Here is a 12,557-nt window from a genome sequence, read left to right as displayed (position 1 = left end):
CCAAACTTTCCAACATCCCATTCCTTGCTTTCTTTGAAAGAACAAGCTCATCCTAATAAACCTTGATGGTTTGGCGAAGCTCCAGAGCTGCTCATTCTCCCACCCTTGAAGTTTGTGTTTGGCATTTCCTGTACAGGAAATGACCCAAGATCACATGAGTTTGTTTCCAGTTACTTCTCATAGAAAAAGTTCTAAATAATGCATTTTTTAAAAAAAAGCTGGATAGAGTTTTTAAATTTAAGAGTGCCTTAAAAAGTCATATTTGGACTTCTTTTAATTTATTCACTGCAAATGTATTAACTCAAACACAAGGGTTGCGAGCAAACCTCTTAAGAGTTTATTTGCATTTTGCCTGAAAGAAAATAAATCAACAATTGGCTGCAGCAGACATTAAAATATAGCACTTGAATTGTAACACTGCTGTGAAATTAAATATAAATGCTTCAGAGATCCAAACAACATTAAAGTGTTGAAGAAGATGGAATTTTAAATCTTGATTTCTGGCAAGAGAATACATGTATAATAAACAATTAGGAAACCATCCAACTCCTTAGGAAAATAATTTCCTTGCATTAGTTTGTATCTGAGTCTACATCCTGAAAAGCACAATTAAATGATGGTGCAAAATATTTGCTGTTAAAGATGATGCCATAAAAGGTAAAGAGGATAAAGGAACATGAGCCCGATAATAAAATTGTGCTGTTCTTGAAGAATGGTTTAATGAACAAGTTGAGAAACCACTTTGAAACCAAGTTAGACTCTGTTGCTTTCACTGAGAGATCTGAGTATTAGCAGAAGACTCTATTTATGAGTTATGCCATTCTTTTTCCATATGTTGTACACAAAATTCAGGAAATAGAGCTGATTTAGGGCTGCATTATTAAATGACAGTCTGACACAGAAATCAGAGTATGAGGGAAGCAGGAAATCATCTCTCTCCAAAAGCACTACAGTGCCAGAGCCTATGGTCACTGATAATTTGTCCTATATATGGGGTTGTCTTTAAAAATAAGGTAATTCACCAACTTCAGGCAGCAATGAGTTTTGGCTGTTTAGTTTCTTTGTCTAGGATTTCAGTTTAAAGAGAGATGCCTTCTAATATTAAACGAACTAACAAACAAACTCCAAACTATTAAAAATAAAAGGTAAGACTTCTTTTTTTCGCTCCATCTGCAATTAGAAAATTAGACTTGTAGTCCCAATTCAGCTTCTGCTGCAGAGTGGGAAGACAGTTGACCTAAAAGGCTGTGACTTTTGAAATACAGAAGACTCTGCAGACCTCTACAAAGTTTGGGCTACCTATAGGAATTCCAACATCTTGTTCTACATGACATTTGCTAATTAATTTATAAATGCCATCAACTAACTTTTGTCAACATCATTCAGTATTTATATGCTGGAATATCTTCAGAATCTTTCATAGAAGGGGCCTCCCCCAGAAACAATAAGTTATACAAAAACTTTTTATAGAGGACGAGGAAACTGTTTTCTGGTGTCTTTTCTTGCCAACTATCTTTTGAAAATTTCAAATGAGGGGTGATTAGATATTTATATGGCAATACTACCATTCCTAATGCGGTAATTTCTCAATCCCTACAGCCACTAATGAGGTTAAGGACACTGAAAGAATTAAAGACAAATTGAAGTAGATGAAGAGAAGGAAAGCTAAAGAGACATGAGRCTTACTAGCTAATACCCTCAATATCTGTAATGATTTTAGGTCCATATGGAATACTATTTGAAATATAACTYAGCATATTTTTATCCATAATGATTTAGAACCTCATAAGGCAAAATAAAGCAAGCATGCAATAAATTTCCATAACAAATTAAAGTAAAAATGTAGCAGTGATTTACAAAGTGGGTCAATTATGTTGATCATCACACCAATGCAGCTACATTACAGGATCAGCAAATTTCCTGATGTTGAGCAGGATTCACAGGGGTGRGTAATAACTTGCATGTAAACTACTCAGTTGTAGTAACTCAGTTTATGATTCTTCAATAGTTAAATTTTGAATACCAAAGTAAATTCTCTAGTACGTCACGCAGTTAAGTTTTAAAACTTCCACCTTGAACATTGATGAACTCTCCCTTTTACACTGATGACTTAATTAAAAGGTGAATTTTTGCAGCCCCTTGTTTGGCAGAAATCACAAATGACAGGTTTGTTGCCTTTGTAGATCTTACACCGTGGAACARGGCACAGATTTGAACTGATGCACATCTGTGAGACAATTTTTAAGCTTTCTACACATGGGGTGCYCTTGTCCTGATGTCTTCATTGTGACTCCTTGCCTATGCAAATGCTTTTGTACTCAGAATAATAAGTTTTGAAAACTTTATGTGGAGGATGAAAGAAAAAGTAGATAGCTAAAATAAAATGAAAAGTAATTTGGAATGTATCTCACATCTCAAAGTGTTTGGAAATTCTTGTCACTGGATGCATTTTATTGGACAGTGGCTGGTCTTCTCTGTACACGATTAGTTTTGGAGCACAAATCATCCTCCAATGATGTTTTGACTAAGGTGGCAAAACCTTTTTGGTGCTGCCTTATGGTATCACAGTTGTAAAGTGATTTTATCTTGTAGACTCTTGCTGTGTGGTCTTTTGAATGGTGGTTTGCCTTGCAGTGTGGTTAAAATTACCCTTGGCCATTTTGTCTCAGTAGTCAGGCCTGCTCACTCCCCACAGTTCAAAAAGTCTGTTCCATTTGAAGAAGAAAGTATATTCTTGTTTAGATTGAAAATTTGATACATGATATAACATTTTCCAGAAATGTTCAACCTTGATAAAAAGAATCCTGTAAAATGACTGAAAAAAACCCTCAGCCACAGTAAATGAAAAAATCAACCACTCAGTCTCTGACATGCCAAGTAACAAAATTAAAAATAAAATTGCTCTCAAAGAAGAGAATTTGCAATGGTAATGGAACTACATATAGGTCAAATAGTCTACCTTCTTCACCTTTTCATCTTGATTGAAAAAGTTACTTTTAAGCTTGAGATGAAACTCATTTAAAATGCAAGCTCGTGTGGGGTCGGCATTCTTTCGCAACCTATTTTGATCACAKTTTTATGCAACAGCTGTCAGCAATACAATGTTATYCAYTGTACTGCTTCCTTTYATTATTCCTGTCCTGGAGYTGAAACACATCCCACAGGTAAATTYGGTTCAGTATTTGTTCAGGCCATTGTTTTAAAGTGGAAATACACATAGTGTAGGTGGTTTTGCTGCCTTCTGTTTAATTGCAAAACTTTGCAAAGGCTGACAGTAGTTTTGAGAAAAAACCTAAACTACTTGAGGACAATGATACCTGATGTGCCTTCCAAATGATGATTGGTATCTCGAGAATAATTACTTTCTGCCCAGTGGCTTGTCCTTTACGTTCATTTCTTCCCATCTCCTTTCTAGATTAGGGACAAAGGATGCAGTTGCTGCTCATACCAGACTCCAAACTCGTATTATCTATAGAGACATGGCAAATCCTGTAATTGCAATAGACTTGAAYAGCAAAGTGAGAAAAAAAAAGCTGATGTATCTGAGACACCAAGCAAAGCTATGAAATGCAAAAGGGTAACGGCAGTTTCACTAGGAATGAAATATTCATGTTGCTAACTTACATAAAACAAAAGATGGAGTGTTTTCTGCAGGGAAATTACTTTTGCTGATGAGCTCCATTTATGCATGATGGAGTTTTAAATTTTTGAAAACCCCCTTGGTTATTTTTTCCCTCTTTTCAGTTTTAGCGGCTTTAATTTTAGGCTTATAAACAGATATATGTAAAATTTCTTGCTGAAAGGGTCTTACTCTGTTTAAAGTCATATTTATTACATTCAGCAAAAATAGAATTGCTTCTGTCAATGACAATGAATACAAAATCAATATTTAAGACTGCAGTCTCATAGACTTTGTGTTAAAAAGTGAGCACTTCAGTTTTGAATTGCCCTGTAATGAAAAGTGTCTTCATTTAATATTCTTCTTTTAACCTCTCCAGGGGTTCTGGTTTTGYACCAGGTGATTGGAAAGAAGGCAGTAGCAGAAGGAGTTGAGAAACCCAGATTTTGGTCAAGATTAAATCGTGTCCCCAAAATTATGAGGTTGATGGAGAACCAACAAAGATGCTCTTCTTTGCCTCAAAGGCAAACCCTGCTGGTATCAGTGGAAAATTTTACACGCTCTGCAGAGTTGGTACAAAGTTGGAGTGAGGAGATCKGAAAAAACAGTCTTGACCTAAGCCCAAATTGTCTGAAACCTTTATGAATCGACCTTGTTTCTRTATCATTCAGTTCAGGTTTTTGAAGGCTGAGTGATTACTGGCCTTACTGGATTTTGGCCAATTTATCAGACTTAAATATTTCTAAATGGTTGCTCCTGCCAWGCTCTGGCCAGCATATCATTCAGGTGATGGTCAGCTTAGCAGTTCAATGTGAATTGTTGGATTATGTTCAGCTTCCCAGAGGGAAAAAAAAACCAAAAAAACACTAAGAGAATATAATTCTATGAAGTCTAAGAAAAAAATATATTCTTGGAAGATGTTAGATAGTGCTAGGGTATACAGAATGTATAAAACCTGTCTGTTTAAAATTAATGCCACAGCCTGAATTTCTTTCCCTTTCTGCTATAAATAATGCAGCGTTCTTAGCATGTGTGTTTAGATACCAAAATACAGCCAGGTTTGTCCCATAGAAGAGAAATTTTGTAAATAAACAGTGAATTGATGCTTCTTATTTGTTTGAAATGATAATATTTTGCCTACTGAATAGGTAAATAATGACATAGATTTMGTTGATTGCACACAACAGATAAAGAGTATAGAAGAAATATGCATCCTAAGGAACGAGTAGGTGCTCAAAATTATTTTTCTTTTTAAAGGCTACTGTAGTGTAGAGTCTTTTGCACAAGTGTTTGCTGGGATAAATTTGCTAACAATAYTTTTTGCCCTTGACTCTTCAAAGTGACAGATATTGTAAGTTAGGAARAATTCATCTTCCCTGCAGTAACCTTTTATTAAACAGATTGAAATGGTGGCAGAAGCACAGCTCTTGCAACATTTTCAAAATGATGGGCTAAGAGACAGGACAGGTTTGAAATGTGCATTGACAAATTATGAGATAACTGAAGAGATAACTCTCCTTGCTGTATGAATAGAGYATGATTTTAATATAGAGCTCCTCTAATGTAAATATTAACAATCAATAGGTGTTAGGGCTAGTTAAATTCAGTTCTTCCCTAGGTTTATGAATCTATGGTGTTATTAATGGATAAACTACCCTCTTTTCCCTTTTTCTGACAGCCTTCAGAGAAAAGGTCGATAGGGTTGAATAACAAGAACAGTTCTAGTGTTGTGCTCTTCTTCTGCAACTCTCAAAAGGCTTTTGCAGAGCTGATAAGTGTAATTAGACCTGATCAGAAACTTCCAGGCAGGACAGAGCTCTGCTGGAGAATGCTGATACAATAGGACTGACTGGTTTGGCTCCAKCTTTTGTTTTCCTAACGAGTTTTGATAACAGCAGGAGACACTTTTGTATWCTGCAATATGCAACAGTGGTTCTATAAATGAGTTATTTCTACKGGGAAATATTTTTCTATTGATTTACATGATGGATGGGAGAAGCTGAGGTTGAGTCTGTGCTTAGGAACTGGCTCACAGCCTTATCAAAGATTGATTTTTAATTAATATTTTGTGGGATGTAAGATATAATCCTTGCTTTTAACAGTCAGCCATAGCACTCATTCACCCYTGGGCAGGGTGCAAGAAGGTGTAGTGATTCCTTTGGCTCTGAGTTTACAATGTAAATCTTTTCTCTTTAAATCTRTCAGGCTGTGGTACAGAAAATAGTCTTGGTAGCTGATATTTTCCTCTCCAAGAAGATGGGAATTTATTAAATGGGGTGAATTTATTACCACTTGTTACARGAAYTATTATTTWAAAATAAAATGGAGTCATATTGACWTTGATATGAGCACAACAGGYTGTTTGATTTGATCTCAGTGTARTGGTGATAGTTATGYCTTGCTCTTCTGCTGTCCACTGCAGATGGAAAAACCACAGTGATAAATGGGAATCTGTGCTTGAGAGACATCCCTTGCAATATAACAGCAACCCATATAAACTTAATGAACATATAATTAGACATTGGGGGAAATATTAAACCAGAGATATTGACTTATGRTATGGTTTCAAAATAAAAGGTGCATAAGGTCAAATAGCTGAAAGAGAGCTCGGGGTAACATCTTCTCTCTCCTGACATGTTCTGATGCTCATGTGTGTCAGCAGCATCTTTTACTCTGCTGTGGRGAAACTTCTTGAGGCTGCTGGGTTCACAAACTGGAGAGATTAAGTAGGAATTCACATTGTATATTTGGCAAAATATTGGTTTTCCTTTCCTGTTTTGGATTTGTTCAAGGCAACAGTTCAAAGAATGGCTAAAAAACTGTAATTATTTGGGCCCATGTTCCCTCCTGCCATTACATGTGACACTTTGACACTTTTTACCTTATATAATGGCATATTCCACTGACATTGTAGGAGTTAATTCTGAAATGTTTCACACTGGTGTGGTTTATAATATACTTAATTCATTACAGGGATTTTCTTTATGAATGAATTATGATAATGTGCAAAGGAAAAAAAAAAAAAAAAGAGCGGGGAAAGTTTTTCTTCAAATAAATTCCAAGATAGATCCAGGGAGTATTTTTAATCATTAGCATAAAGATGTTGCCACTTTCCAGAGGGGAAGACATTTTGTAGGAGATGTTTAGCCTTGAGGCAGTTTGTTCTTTACACAGAGGCATAAAAAATACAGCTCCTGGCTGTTTTTATCATGACTAATAAATGAATAAGCACGGTTTCTGAAAAAAAACCATGTTTTATCAGAAGGACATGTTACACTGTTCTTATCAATAATTCCAYGCAAGTAAAATTCAAGCCTGCGGGATTGTATTGTGGCAAGTTTTTTATACAATCACTTTTCATAAAAGAAAAACAGACCAAGGTGATGATGAATGATGGATGAAAATTGTAGATGTAATTAAAAGAAAAGAAAAGTTGAATTCCCAAGTTTCTTTGAAGAGAATAAAAAAAAAAATAGTAAAGCTATGGTTTGATAGATAATATTCCATTAAAGGGAGCTGCATGCAGGAGAATTAGGCAGGTTTAAATGAGAGAGATTGACAAGTTTTAAATAGCCATGAATATGTGAATAGCTGACCTATTTTGCTTCCCATTTTAATTGTAGAGATGAGCAGRTTAAGGACTGTGCTGGAGAATGCAACGACTGGAGCTTTTAAAGGAGGAAAAGCAGAGAAACAGCAATCCTGTAGGAATACTGCAGGAACTCAAAGGGAGTTACACAGCTATTAACAGATCAGCCATGGAGTGATCTCATTGCTGCCATCAAGTGTGTGAGCATCATGAAACAATGATTTTTGACAGACAGCTGAAGAAGAGAAGAAAGATAATTCAGTCATTGGAGTTGGTTGAGATTATCATGGAGTAATTTCAAAAGTAGCAAAATAAATTTCAAAGACAAGGTCATACTTTGGCCACGTAATATCCCAAACATAAGTTATTTTTACACTTGTAGTCACATTTGGTGAATAGTTTTGGGATGAAGAGTTCTCATTTGGGGTTTGAAAGCTTTATCCGTCAGAAGAAAGACAGCAGCTCACTCAAAACTGCCTGGATGAGTGGCATCTCTTAATGTATTTTGTGTTGCTAGTTTTTGTGCTAAAAGCCTAATGACATTTTTCTCAGTTCACYTTCAGATTGGTATCAGTGAACACTCAGTATTTAACAATGAATGTGAGCTCCAATTCCTTCAAATAATCAGGGAAAATCTAGTTTTTAATCAATGTGGTCCAATTCAGTAATAGCAAAACCTCTCAAGCTGGTCTAGCTTCTCTAACTTTCCTAATGTTAAAAAATGCTGATAGATAAAAATGAGGTCTTTTAATGAGGATGAATTGTTAGAGGAGGCAGTCTTGGGGAAAAGGAAACAGGTGTTTGTTCTTCCATGCAAAAGAGAAATGCTGCATAAAAATGCCTAAAAATTATAACTGTTGGGTAATATTTATTTTTTTCCTAGGCTATATAATTTTATTTCCATTCTTAGAGTAAAGTACACCAACTCCCTGAAGCTGTTGATTATAGATTATAGCTTCATTGTTTAAAGTGACTATTACAGATAGGCTAAAGCATAAAAAGGAAAAAAAAAGGATTAAGTAGAGCAGCTCATGATAAAGCTCCATAGGAGAAGAATTCTTCTAAATGCTAGGGAGTGATATCCTATAATAACCATTCTTAGAAATAATATGAATTTGTGGAAAGGCAGAGAGGCAGGGAAGATATCAAAGTGTAGATATGCTTATTTTGTAAAATGCTTATCACTCTTTAGAGAGAGAACACAATGATAGTGGATGAATCCTACAGGGAGTGACTTTTATTTTTATTATAGATATCCTTACTGAATAATGTTAATAATTTTAAAATGGCATGTTTGTTACCTGTCCAGTGTATGCATGTTATGCCTCTGCTTGTCCATTTATTTCATTTTTCTTTTGACTTCTCATTAGCACTAAATTTCAGTGGGCATTTTCAGTGAGAACCGCACGTGCTAAAACAGTGGTGCCTAAATTCAGCTGTCATTACCTCATGTTGCAGAACTTCCTTGCACCAAAATCAGCATTTCCTGTACCTGTCACCATGTGTATGACCCTTGGGGCAGCTGCACTCTGTGTTTCTGTTTGAAGGGATATGGTATACGTGGGTTAGGTGAATTGCACTATGTTACTTTATTAGTATTAGGAATATCTCTTTGCAAACACGGTTCTTTTCTACTCATATGCCTGAAAARTCTGTCTCTGCTGCGTCCTTTGGTGACCTAGAAAGGAGAAATCTTTACTCCCTTCCCTCCTCCATAATTATCCTGGCTGCTTTGCAGCATGTTCTGCTACAAAGGCCAAAGACCTATAACCTTCTGCTGAAACTAATGTGAAATTCTCTACACTGCGCTTCCCTCTGCTCCTTGGAAGGTACGTGGGTTACCCAGAGCACAAAGCAGAGTGSAAAATTTCCAATAAGGGCACTTACTTTTTTATTCTCTTTGGAAAGGCTGTATCAGAAGGTTGAAAGGTGGGTGGGTATCCTTTCCTTTCTGTTATTTCTTCRTGTGAGTCTCTGTTCGTCCTTTGGTCTGTTCATTATTTACTTTATTTTTTTATAGTCTTAACTTCAGACTTAGTTTTCTCTCCACTTGTTTTTTTGTCTGTTAGAGTCCTGCATGAGACATCTTCATTCTGCACTATTTGAAGGAAGGACAGATTGAAAACAAGGAGCTTTGTAATCTGTTAATAATTGGTTAATGCCCTGCCACGGTGACATTTAATTCTGATAAACGTGAAGAGCAGACAAGTTTGCTGTGAAGTGGGCAGAAGAGCAGAGCACAGGGGATCAGAGAAGATTGTTATACCCAAGCACAAGGTCCCAATCCCTGGGGACATCAGAGGTTGAGCTGGACAGCAAGAATTGCTCTSAGGAACCTGATCTAGGTGGAGATGTCCCAGCTCATTGCAGGGRTTTSARCTGGATGACCTTTAGAGGTCATTCTATGGTTCAAAAACCATCAGGATGGATGGGAAGCTGATTGTGAAACCATGTAATTTTTCTGGGCAAAGAGATCTGTGTTACACGAGGGCTGAGAGGAAGCCATATGGTAAAAGACTGGCTCCATATTTCAGTTTATCTGAGCACAGGGAAATTGCTCGTATCTGTCAGAAATCACGCTGTTTCTCCAGCTAATGTACAATTTCACAGCACTTGCATATTAAGCAACATCTATAAAAAATTCATAAAGAGTCCAAAGCGTTCAAAATCCAATACCAGGCAATTTGATGTTAAAAACTTGCAGAAAAATTGAACCCTGCTTCCACTCACCCGAGAGCTTGCAGGCACTCAACAAAACTTCATGCTTAATAACCTTCCACACTCATTGGCCATGCTGCAGATTATATTAGCTCAATGAGCAGCTCTTCATGTGGGTTATCCCAGCCTTTCTTTTATCTGGATTTATTRTGTCTGGCAGTGGTGTGCACAAGCTCATGCTGTAAAAGATGACTGCTGTGCTTCTGAGATATATGTGCCTCTCTATTCCTGCTTCCTTGGAGTCCTCCAGCGTGGCTGAGGAGATCAGGGCAGGAATGTTTAGCAATCACAGGTTCCTTCTTCGTTTTTGGACAAGGGACACAAAAAATGKGACCTTTTGCCTTTGTAGCCATTGGGATTCATTGGTACAAGGCTTCCAGGGTGCCTGTTTTTTTTTTCTGGGCTTGTCCACATTTTCATATGGTACTTAACTTTGGACGATTTTCAGTGTTTCAGCAGAATTTTATACTCGAATGGAAATGGAAAATCCCAGCATCCTTCTGGTAAACAAGCAAATTTAGCTCTCTGGTTTTTAAGAATAAAAATCARTTCGATTTTTGTTTTGTGTTGAATAGAAAATTAGGACTCAAGGTTACAAGTTTATATGAATAAAATATACAGGTTTTTTTAAAATTCAGCTAACAAATTGGTGATATTTGGGGCACTTAATATCTATAGTATTTAAATTTGGTCACTTGTGAGAACACCAGCAAATATTATTTCAAAAAATTCAGGTCAGCAGTTTAAAACAAATGAGAAGAGCCTGGCTTTGATATTTTCATTTTTAGCTACTGTTTTTCCATGTGTGTTTTCGCAGTGATATCTACTTAGGTGAAAGCCTTGTTCTGCTAAGTGATAGACAAATACACAGTGGATAATAAATCTGCCTAAATGAGCTTCAACACAGACACAGTGAAACCTTACAGGTTCTGAAAATAAAGCGAGGCCAATTGATTTGATCGGAGTAAATGGCATTTTGTCTGTCAGAGGAAGATTGCCCTGAGGTAATRGAAACAGAATTCAAGGCATTGCCACACGTTGGCAATTCCTCTGCCTTTAAAGAAATCTCAGAGGCTGCCATGGGAGGGGAACAATTTAATTTGGACAATTGTAATCAATATGCAAAGACAGCTGAAAAAAGCACAATGAGGGCTTCACACGGTGTCCAATCTTAAATTCCAAAGAAATTGTTGTATTTATTGAACTTAATAGCACTCTAGCTGAGTAAAGAATGTTCTGCAGCTTTCTAACTTTGCTACCATACAATCACAGAATGGTTGGGTTGGAGGGGACCTTAAAGATCATCCAGTTCCAGTCCTRCTGYCATKGGCAGGRACASCTCCYACTAGACCAGATTTTCCATTTAACCTGGCCTTGARCACTTCCATGGATGGAAATGGAYATTAGACCCARAYRGACMTTMATTTTTCAAAGRAAKACAAAGAATAAWATTTCCATTTCACAGACAGTACATAGGACTAACWGGTAGGAATCCATTATGACTTTCTACTTTATTTGACCTCCTTCATAGTACAACCTCTGCATGATTGTCCTCTCTTGCCATTTAAACAGCTGTTTCTGTATGAAATTTCTACTTCATGGCATTCACATATATGAATATGTGGCATTCAAAACCAATTCAGAGTCTAGGACATGCAAGGAATTAGGTACATTCCTGGAAAAGTAGCTCCAGTTTTATGTCTCACTATTAAAAATGTTGACCTCTTTTTCTGAACTCAGCTAGCTGTCAGTTTCTAGCCAATGAGCTTCATTGTAATTTAGTTTAAATCTACCTTTTAGATTTAAAAAGCTTTCTGCTATCAGAAATCCCTGCTAGATTTTCTGCCCAGATTGATTGTGATCAAGTAATACTATAACCCTTCATCATAAGAAATTATTATGGATCTTCTGCCTTGGTCATCCATCTGGTTTCTCTCTGAATATTTTTAAACATTTTTTTCTGAATTTTAGGCCTTCAAATTGAGCCAAAATTGCCTTGCCTTGATATTACAATGTACATACCATCTACAGAGGCAAGGCCATCTCTGTTCTGTTCCAGATAGTCCTTTATTCAAAGAGTGTCTTGGCTACAACATGATGTCTCATTTTCTTGATGAATATTCCATGTATTAATTAAATGATTACCATTATAAYGCTGATTCCTGGAAGATCTCAGAGGATGTCATTCCTCCAGAATGAGAGGGGAATGTTGGGGGGATTTTTACAAATTAGCCTTTGATAAATTCCCTTTCCCTGTAAAAACATAGTTGCAAATATTATTTGTGTGTGGGACAAATAATAAGCCAAATGCCAAATGTGATGATCATGTTGCCAATGACAATACATAGGTGAAAAGTGAGTATTGATTATGTAATTTAAGCCAATGAACCTTAAAATAGTTCTAAAATTATTCTTTTCTTTCGGTGGTGTCTTCTTTTTCTTTAAAGCTGAAGAAGAATGAGGCAATGTATAAATCTGTTCAAAAAGTTGCCATGTTTATAGCGTGGGACAATCACTGTTAAAACAATATTATTTAARTGAAAACATATTTATTTCTGAGACAAATCTGTATCATTTAACCTCTAYACCCAAACTTCTCAAGGAGAAGTGCTGCAATTATTTTTATGTATG

Source organism: Malurus melanocephalus, unplaced genomic scaffold, assembly GCF_030028575.1.
Source record: "Malurus melanocephalus ecotype Western Australia unplaced genomic scaffold, MMel_1.1 scaffold_192, whole genome shotgun sequence".
In the NCBI taxonomy this organism is placed as follows: Eukaryota; Metazoa; Chordata; class Aves; order Passeriformes; family Maluridae; genus Malurus; species Malurus melanocephalus.
This window is presented reverse-complemented; position numbering follows the sequence as displayed.